The 10,000-nt window shown below is 46.0% G+C and overlaps 1 protein-coding gene across 1 annotated transcript in view; it reads left to right on the top strand.

Annotated features, from left to right (window-relative positions):
- The window catches only part of cacna2d3a (calcium channel, voltage-dependent, alpha 2/delta subunit 3a), a 176,053-nt gene that overhangs the window by 37,408 nt on the left and 128,645 nt on the right, over window positions 1-10,000 (top strand).

Here is a 10,000-nt window from a genome sequence, read left to right as displayed (position 1 = left end):
AGATGGTAAGATATAGGGAGAAAGAGAGAGATAGAAGGAGAGAGAGAGAGAGAGAGAGAGAGAGAGAGAGAGATGTCAATTGGGCGAACAAGAGAGACTTCAAAAGTAGAGAAGGGGGAGTTGTAGGAAACTGTTGATGTTTCAGCTTTCAACCTCCAATCTATCAGCTGTAACACAGCGCCCAGGCGGAGCAGTGGGGTGGAGAACAGTTCTTATGCCCAGTCCTGTCTATGGGCAGCTGGGGCTGGACTTGGCATTCCTCTGTGGTGATGTGTCTTTCAGGACAAATCTCACATTTGCCAAAAGGCCTGAGTCGACCTCTAAACAGCAGCGTCATGCACGCCGTCGCTCAAAGACTCCGAGATACAGTGTACTGATAGTCCCTTTATTTATGTGGATTTGAGCTCAGCTGTTTTTCCGTCCCGCGCCCCTCTCTCTCTGGCTCTTGTGCTTCATCCCCGGTGGATTGTGGAGTGGCAGCGTTGTGGGGATTGACCCCTGAAGTGTGTTTCAGCTCCGTCTGCCTCGCGACAGCAGCACAGCACAGCACTAGACTAGACGACTTTGTCATTTTTCATGCTCCGTTTTAGTCAGCTGTTCCCAGGCAGCGTGGAGGGAATTGCTGTCCTGGGCCTCCTCTGGCAGTCAATAATGCATATTCAACCACCCCTCCTCCCTCTCTCTCTCTCTCCCTCCCCCCTTCCCTCCTTTCCTCTCCTCATTTCTCCATCCCCCTGTCTCCCCATTTTCCATCGTCTCTGCATTCCTGCGCTCTGATGCTAGCAGTTAGCATAGGTCAGCTGTATTTGCTGGCTGTGGTAGGACTTTTACCTCTCTACTTTTTTTATTTGTGTTAATAATTAATGTAGCCATTTGAGGTCAGTTGATTTAACTGAGAGGGCACATTTTGCCTTTGCTTTTCCGGGCAGCAACATTAGACCTGTAGTCAATGAGCCAGACTTCAAAAGATCACTGGTACAGATATCATTACAAGGATGATTTGACAGTACAGTGCTATGGGAGAAACTAATCACATGTACAGTATAGATGTTGCTGAGGTACATTTATTGAGTGAGAGATGTTTGCACTATTCTAGTGATTCTTGCACTGTTTGAGAACCACATTTACAGTGAGAGATGGAAAAATGTAGCCTGACGAGCCAGACCCACATCAAGATGTAGGGTCTGGGGACTCACATTCGCAGTGCTAAATTTCCTCTGCACACAATAGGACAGCACTACAACTCATGAGTCCCATGCATTTTCCCACTAGTGGAGCTAGTTGGCTAGTTTAAACTTTTGCCAACTTAAAAAAAGCTTAACTCATGTCACGCTGTTCACCAACAGCAACATCCATCTTCTTTGTTTTCAAGTAGCAAGGAATTCACGCTGAACCGTTGCAACTCAATCAAACGCAACTGCCATCAATCATTATGTTAAGCCCACCTATCGACTCTATACGTGATGTGATTGGCCTTATTGAAGTTTAATTTTTCCTGCTCGCAAGCCAACGGAGAGTTGCTAGACCACCCTGGCAGCAAATTACATTTCCTGCCGCTAGGGTGCGTCTAGATTTCTAGGCTAGGAAAAATGTAGTGTGAGTTCAAAGACTATTTTCACACATGCCACAGAATGTTATCCAAAGAAACAGATATGGAGAGCTAGTGACTGAATACCTGAAACCTATTCAGTCTGATTCTCTACCTGTTCAGCTCACCAGTAGAATGGCTTTGTTCTAGTCACGGATGGGTTGGGTGCATGATTGACAAGCAGAGTTTCCCCTTCGTTCTTTTCTCTATTTTTCATGAAACTTATTTTTTATCATGCCACCGTTTTGCTCTACATTTTTTTTTCTCTCTTTCTTTTCTGGAAGGGAAATGCCTAGCGATTGTGGCGTACGCTGTTGCATGCAGGTGTGGATAGAGGAAGGCGACGTTCGAGGGATTGTCATTCAGTGTGCGTGAATGTAATTACTGCTATCATCTCACATGAAGCTGACTCCTGCGAAAATTGCTTTGACAACGGAGAGAGAGAGAAAGAGAGAGGGAAAGAGAGAAAGAGAGAAAGAGAGAGAGAACTGAAAACTAATTTTCCTTGCGCTTTTAAACTGCAATCATGTGCTTTGTCAATACCACCCACCCAGCGCCCCCGCATGTTAGAAGCCTTGGTCAGACGCTGGAACATGTACCCGGATAGTCACAGAGAAAGTGCTTTTTGACGCTTAATTAATCAGGAGGTCTCCATTATTTCTAATGGGCTATTGCTTTACGATGCTTGAGTACACGAGGCGTTAACAATGAAACTTCTGCTTGGAGTGAAACCAGTGTGAAGTCAGTTTGAAATTACCAGTTAGGTCACGGTGACTTGGGAACAGAACTGGCCCACATAAGATCCAGACCTGGTCCGATTATGGTGTTGGTCTCCATTTTTGTTTGGACTGGTAATGAAGCTGTTTAGCACAGAGCCTGTGGGTAGCAGTAGCTTTACTGAGGTGTGTGAGTGATAAGTGTGGTTCTAGGGAAAGGCAGTGAATTCTGGTGAATGTTGGTGAATGATACACTTTCTGTTCTTGGCTGTCATCTCCTGCCTGAGGACCGACGGGTGTCTGTCGGTGCCAGGAGTGCGCTCTGGGATATTAGACTAGGCAGGATTTTGGAAAATGTGCTTATTTAAAGTCCCGAAGGCAAATCATGTTAATTTTTGGCATACAACATTGTTAGGGGTTTTGAAGGGTGCTGAATTCAAATCTTCTGTATGCCAGGCTCAAAAATGTCCCATAATGCCCCAAAATAGAGAAATCCAATATGGCCGCCGCCGCCAGGTCAAAATCTAATTAATCACTTATCTTTTGGACTGTACAAGGTAAAAACCTGAATGTAATGTGCTTTTATAGGTTTTCACATATAGGGAATTCAATGCCATGCCCAGATTTAAGATCAAGACTAAAGAAAATGCTTGAAATTAATGTACATGGTTAAAATTGTTGTCTTATTTAGGTATTTCATTTCATTTCAGGCTATTTATTTAGTATTTCAAGAAAATGCTTGAAACTCTTAAGCTAAAGGCCTATGTTTAAAACTGTTACTACTAGATTTGGCTACTAATGAAATATTGTACCTCAGCCTATTGTTTTGATGTCCAGTGTGCTTTGCCCATCCCACCCCTACCCTTACCCCTACACACACAAATACCCATATGTAACCCTGAATGAGGCCACACCCTCTATCTACACACTGAGGAGGCGCTTGTGAATTATGTCGCTCCCCTCACATGATACTCAGCAGTAACAGGTAAACTATAACATAATATCATAACAATTTGTTTAGGAACATATAATACATCTGTAATAGCATGTAAAGATTGTTATGTGAGGATTATGTATAGGCTAACTGAATAATTAATATATTATAAGAAACTAAAAAAACGTTAGCTAGTTAGCCTTTGTGAATAGGAAGAAGCTAACTAGAGCCTCCACTCTCCGGGATGTGGGCCCCCTCTTGACAAGATGTCGGCCGCAGCATTCAAGGCCCCCGGCACATGAACTGCTCTGAGAGAGCTGAACAGGGGGTGAGCCCAGAGCCACAGGTTTGTCGGCAGGCTGCAAAGACCTGGAGACCCCAAGCCCCCCTGTCTGTTGTAGGCCGCAGTCACCGTGCTGTCGGTCCTCACCATCACATGTTGGCCTCTTAGCCACGGTAGAAAGTGCTGGAGGGCGAGGAGAGCGGCCTTTAGCTCCAGGACATTGATGTGCTAGGATAGCCAAGGGTCCGTCCAGAGACCATTGATGCCCTGACCATCGAGAACGGTGCCCCAGCCTACTGGGTAAGCGTCTGTAAATACGACCCGGCGATGACTCACCAGTCCCATGGCACTCCCCCTCTCGGTGTTGGCGGGATCTCTCCACCAGTGTAGGGCCTGTGAAGCCTGCGGGACACAGTCACCTTGGCCTGGGAGGGCCCTTTGGGGCACAGGCCTAGGCTCAACAGGCACCTCTGGACTGGAAGCATGTGAGGGAGGGCAAGGGGGACTACCTGCACCATTGCCACCATAAGGCCCAAGAGGCGAAGGCAGAGTTTCCACTCCACCTGGGCGTGCAACGTGAAGTGACATGCGGCAAAATACTGCTGTCTCGCCGGTGAGAGAGTCACGGATGCCCTCCTGGAGTCCAGGACCATGCCCAGGAAGGTGGTGACCTTGGAAGGCTGGAGCCTGCTTTTCTTGGGATTGGGGCGCAAGCCCAAGTCTTGAGTGTGCTTCATAGCAAGGCCACGTGTAGGCGGCATTGCACTTCTGAGGTTGCACAGATGAGCTAGTCGTCTAGATAGTTTAATATCCTGAGCCCCTGCTGCCTCATGGGTGCAAGAACTGCATCCATGCACCTGGTGAAGGTTCGGGGGCCAGAGAGATTCCAAATTGGAGGACTTGGAACTCAAAGACCGACCCTCGAACGCAAACCTCAGGAACGGCCAATGCCCCAGCCAGATGGGTATCTGAAAATAAGCATCCTGCAGGTCGATGGTAGCAAACCAGTCCCCTGCATTGATGGCCTGCCGCACCCTCGGAACTGTGATGAACCTGCACCTTAGGGACCAGAGGTGCACGTTGATACCCCTGATGTCTAAAATAGGACGAAGGTCCCCTGTGCGCTTGGGTACAAGAAAATAACGGGAGAAGAACCCCGCTTGGGGGTTTGAACTCCTGACTTCCCTTATCACCCTCTTGTCCAGAAGGGTGAACAGCTATGCACGTAAGGTCTGAGCGTGCATGGTACTGATCACCAAGGTAACCCACACGGGGTTTGGTCCTGAACTGCAGGCGGTACCCATGGCTCATGGTGGAGAGCACCCATGGATCTGCTCATAAGGCCACCCAAGCCTTCCTGCATAGAGCTGAGAGGCGAGGCTGGCTGGCCCGGAGATTGTCAGGAACGACGGGCGCCTGGAGGGGCCATGGCCACTAGCACGCTGGCCCCCCCCGGCCAGCTTGTGGGCGGGTACCCCGCCCCTGGGATGCCTGAAGCCACTGCCTGAGATCAGTTGGCCCCCAAGACGGATGCCCCAAGGTAGGTGTTAGCTGAGACGTGAATGCCCTAGGACGCCTAGCGCCCCTGGCATGCCTGTCAAGAGACCCTGACACCTCTTCTGCACAGCGGTGGCTGTCAAGCACCTGCTGCAACAGTGTGGTTGCCTGTGGGCCGAACATGAACCCAGGCTGCACAGGCACTCTCAAAAGACGCTCTGTCTGCCTGCTGGAGCTGAGATTGAGATGGCATCTAGCTACCCAGAACTGAGCCAAGGAGCGGCCCGATGCCACTACCTACTCCTTAGACACTGCAGCGAGGCACACAGAGGCTGACTGGAGCTCTCTCAAAAGAGTGGGATCACCAACACTGCTTTGCAAGAGACCAGAGAGGTGTCGAACATACAGGGACAGAATGGCCGCTGTGTTAGCCAGGCGGACTTGCATCGCTATGGACCTATGCAGCTTACCCAGCAGAGCCTCCATAGTCCTGCCATTGGCACTGAGGCAGGAGGGACCACCAAATAGGGAGTTGGGAAAGGAGAAGAGGGGCTCCAAAGCTTGATCCACTGGGAGGAGCGAGCCACAACCAATCAGCCCTTCGCCGTGCATGTTGGAAAGCACCTTAGCCTGTCCAGACCACCTACAAAAAGTAGTTGGGGGGGAAAACTGGCGACAGACCAAGTCTGGTAGGAGGGGAATGAGCGCCACCACTGGGCGCTCAGTCATGTCTCTGTGGAACCTAGACGCAGAGGCAAGGGGCTTCTCTGGAAGGGGAATATCAAAAGCCCTGGATGCCTGTCAACTACCTCCTCAAACAGACGGGCCAGCTCACCTCCCACCGGGCTGGCTGCACAGGGCTGTGCACAAGGTAACTCCTCTCCCTCAGACGAGAGAACAGTCTCAACGTCCACAATGGCCTCCTCATCTTCCTCCTCCAGCTCACACGGACTGGTAGGAGGAGCAGGTTGGGGAACTGCAGGCCTTGTGCTAAGAGAAAACAGTGAGGCTGCTGAGGACTCCCCAATTCCCCTGGCTACTCTTGTCATCTTTCTTGACGGCCCCACGGAAACAGGAGAACCCGCACGTTTACCAGAGAAAAAACAACAACGGGCTTCCCTTGTGTGTGTAGGCATAATAAAACAATTAATGCACGTCTGGGGGGCGCCCCTTGCCAAGAAAGCATGTTGGTGGCCCAAACACAACACACACTTATCATGGCCATCCAAATGTGGATGATCAGTTAGTGCCACAGCTACTATCTCTCACCAATTCCAAAAGCTTGTAAGGAGAACACCTCCTGTGGTTCCTTCAAGGGATGTCTAAGCCTGTGCTGCAGTTGCAGGAAAAGTGGCATGTTATGCATGGAGTCATGCAGCTGCAGCAGCAACTGTCAGAACACTGCTGGGAGGAGGGAGGAGAAGGATGAGGATGATTAGGATAGCCTAAGTGTGTAGCCTACCTCTTCATACCAAGAAGTTCAAAGAATTGAATAGAATAGAATTGATTAATTACTAAATAAATAGGAAAATATGCATTATTAAATAAATAGTTAAAATACAGATAAATAGATAAATACAGGTGAATAATATAAATAGATAGTTAAAATATGGTAATCAACTTTGTTTCTAAACATGTTTCAAGTAAATTCTTCAGAAAGCCATCAACCTGTTTTATGGTCCTCTTTTTTCATGAATTATTCATTATCCGAGACAACAATTTTAACCATGTACATTAATTTCAAGCATTTTCTCTAGTCTTGATCTTAAATCTGAGCATGGCATTGAATTACCTATATGTGAAAACCTATAAAAGCACATTACATTCAGGTGTTTACCTTGTACAGTCCAAAAGCTACGTGATTAATTAGATTTTGACCTGGCGGCGGCGGCCATATTGGATTTCTCCATTTTGAGGCATTATGGGACATTTTTGAGCATGGCATACAGAAGATTTGAATTCAGCACCCTTCAAAACCCCTAAAAATGTTGTATGCCAAAAAAATAACATGATTTGCCTTCAGGGTTAATTTCTTTTAAAAATTGATCTAGACTATATTTAGTCTTCCTGATTGCCAATTTGGAGCAGCATGTTCCATGTCTTTGTCTGCCTTGGTTGAATACAGGCGCAAAAACTGAATGCACCCACACACACCAACCTACACACACACACACACACACACACACACACACACACACACACACACACACACACACACACACACACACACACACACACACACTTGGTGCACACTGGGAAGAGAATGAAGGTACACCAGGTGCGGTCTTGCCTCTGCATGGGATATGTATTTTTTGTTTCTCTCAGCTGAATTATTCAGACCAAACAATAACAGCACATCTAAATGCAAACCCTTGGTGGCCTGAGAAAGGTTAAATATTTCAGACAAAGTGGGACCCTGTCAGAACGAGGTAAAAGGCTTTGTCATGCAAATGTAATGCTTGATCCAGAAACTCAACAAATGTTGAACAGAGAGCTCGCCAATCCTCTGCAGCCAACTACGACAGCTAGCTATTCTCTGATGAAGTTTTTAGCTTTTGATGCCTTGAAAGTTTCTTATCTGCTAAACACGTCAATGTGTTTAACAGAGATGTGACCTTTTTCCCAGCAACGCAGACAACCACACAGCCCTGTCAACACAGCCCGTCTCATTTACCAATGGACTCTTGTGATTGACATTTCATTGAGTGGTAATCTGAGGTGACAGAACACATACTGTAGCAGTGGCTAACAAAATGTGATACTGTGTGTGTGTGTGTGTGTGTGTGTGTGTGTGTGTGTGTCTATATGTGTGTTTGGAAGAGAAAATGAAATGCTGGCTAAAGCCATATCAGCACACACACACACACACACACACACACACACACACACACACACACACAAACACACACGCAACAGTTGGCATTTGAGTCCCTGAGTGGTGTGATGCTCAGGTAGACCTTTGGAAATGTGGCTCTTTGCCTCCCTCTCATCCAGTGTTTTCACCCCCCCCCCTCTCCTCTGGGTGCCTGCCCTGTGAAATTCTAATTAGAATTAGAAAAGTGCAAATATAAGAACAAAACAATGACATTTGTGGGTTGTGAACTTCACCTCCCAAATATCACCAGATATTTGCATATGCAGATATTGGCTGTTTTTTATGACAAACCCTATATGCTGTGCTGCACTAGTGGTTGTCCTAATGAGTACATTATGAACCATTAGATTTAGTGATGACAAAGTACACGCTTCTCGCACCTCACCAGCTCTTTTTCCTCCCAGTCTAAGAAGCAGGTCTCTGTGACCTGTGTGATCGCCCGGTGGAGCTTTTGTCAGAACACTTTGATTCTGAATAGAGCTAAAGTGAAGCCTGATGAGCCAGGGCATCTTTTTGGTTGCTATGGTGAGGCCCAGTTCAGAGCACTCTCTCCACTCTGGGCAGGAGGAGGCCTCTCTGTCTCTCTTTGGAGAGCATGTCAGTCGAAATGAGATACTAAAACATACCTTTTGAAAAAAAAAACCCACTGTTGTACATTTAAGTGGATATTCTAAAGATCTCTCTCTCTCTTCTTTCTCTTTCTGTTTCTCCCTGTATTTATGTTCACAGTATGTGTATGCATTTATATTTAATTGTATCATTACAGTTTTTCTTGATTGCTTTGATGCAGCAGTCAACTCAACCTTATTTTCAAAACAGTTAACACACAGGCCGAAACAGTGGCACTCATGGTCAAAATGACACAATTTGTTTGCAAAAGGCTCTAACCGTGCCAAAATATTTAAAATATGCAACGAAGCAAATCTTGCCTTCAAACAACACAACTTGCAAACAAGTGTATGAGCTCTTCCAATCAACCATTACACAGTGGACAACAAAATGCAAAACACTGTTCTCAAAATGAGGAGTTTCAGCTTTCAGTTTTGCTACATGTCTGTATGTCTGTGCCAATTCTTAATAAAAATGAATTGTATTCATTTACCCGAAGATGTTACTGCCAGTGACATGTAAGACCTACTTTTGCTGCGTATTTTAAATGTTTTGCGAGTGTTAAGAGTCTTTTTCAAGCAAAATGCGTCATTTTGGCCAGAGTGCTTTTGTTTAGACCTGCGTGTTTTAACAATTAAAATTGATTTGAAAACGTGATGTCAAAGTTGACACAAACATTAAAGCGATCAAGAAAAACTGTAATAGGATGGGATGGAAAGAAGGAAGGAACCCCCAACATTGAAGTGGAAAATTGAGAAATGGCAGAGGGAATGATCAGGGTGATATTAGAGTGGCAGGCACAGTGGAGCCTTCATTGGCATGTTTGTACGGTGAGCTTTGCTTGAATATCCTCAGGCCAAAGCTATTAACTGGAACTGCCAATGAGTTTGGAAACAACAGCTTTCTGTTTACTAGGCAGGGAGAAAAATGCCAAATAGGGGAGTTTATGCTTGTTTGTTTGTGTGTATTTGTGTGTGTGTGTGTGTGTGTGTGTGTGTGTGTGTGTGTGTGCTCTACAGTATATGCTCTTGTGAGGTTCTTTATATATGTACTTTATGCATGTATGTATGTATGTATGTATGTATGTATGTTCTTTATATGTACTTACTGTAATTGTGTTATCTTTATGTGTGTACATATGTGTGTATTCTTGGGAGAAGACATCTTGAAATTGACTGTTAGGATTCATTAGCTGTACAGTAATGTCTGTGTCGAAGGGTAAATCAGACTGTCTTGCTGTTTGTATGTAGCAAAAGACCATAGCAGTAACTGAACCAAAGATGACCAATGAAATATGTGGGTCTAAAATAGCCATTCCTCGTTGGTGGAACGCGCTACCAGTTCCTACTAGATAGATAGATAGATAGATAGATAGATAGATAGATAGATAGATAGATACTTTATTGATCCCCAAGGGGAAATTCAAGAAATTACTAGAGCAGGGACATCCTTCTCCATCTTCAAAAAAATCCTGAAGACCCAGCTCTTCAGAGAAGAT

Source organism: Alosa sapidissima, chromosome 7, assembly GCF_018492685.1.
Source record: "Alosa sapidissima isolate fAloSap1 chromosome 7, fAloSap1.pri, whole genome shotgun sequence".
Lineage (NCBI taxonomy): Eukaryota > Metazoa > Chordata > Actinopteri > Clupeiformes > Clupeidae > Alosa > Alosa sapidissima.
Note: the sequence above shows the minus strand (reverse complement) of the source record. Positions and strands in the feature narration are given on the sequence as shown.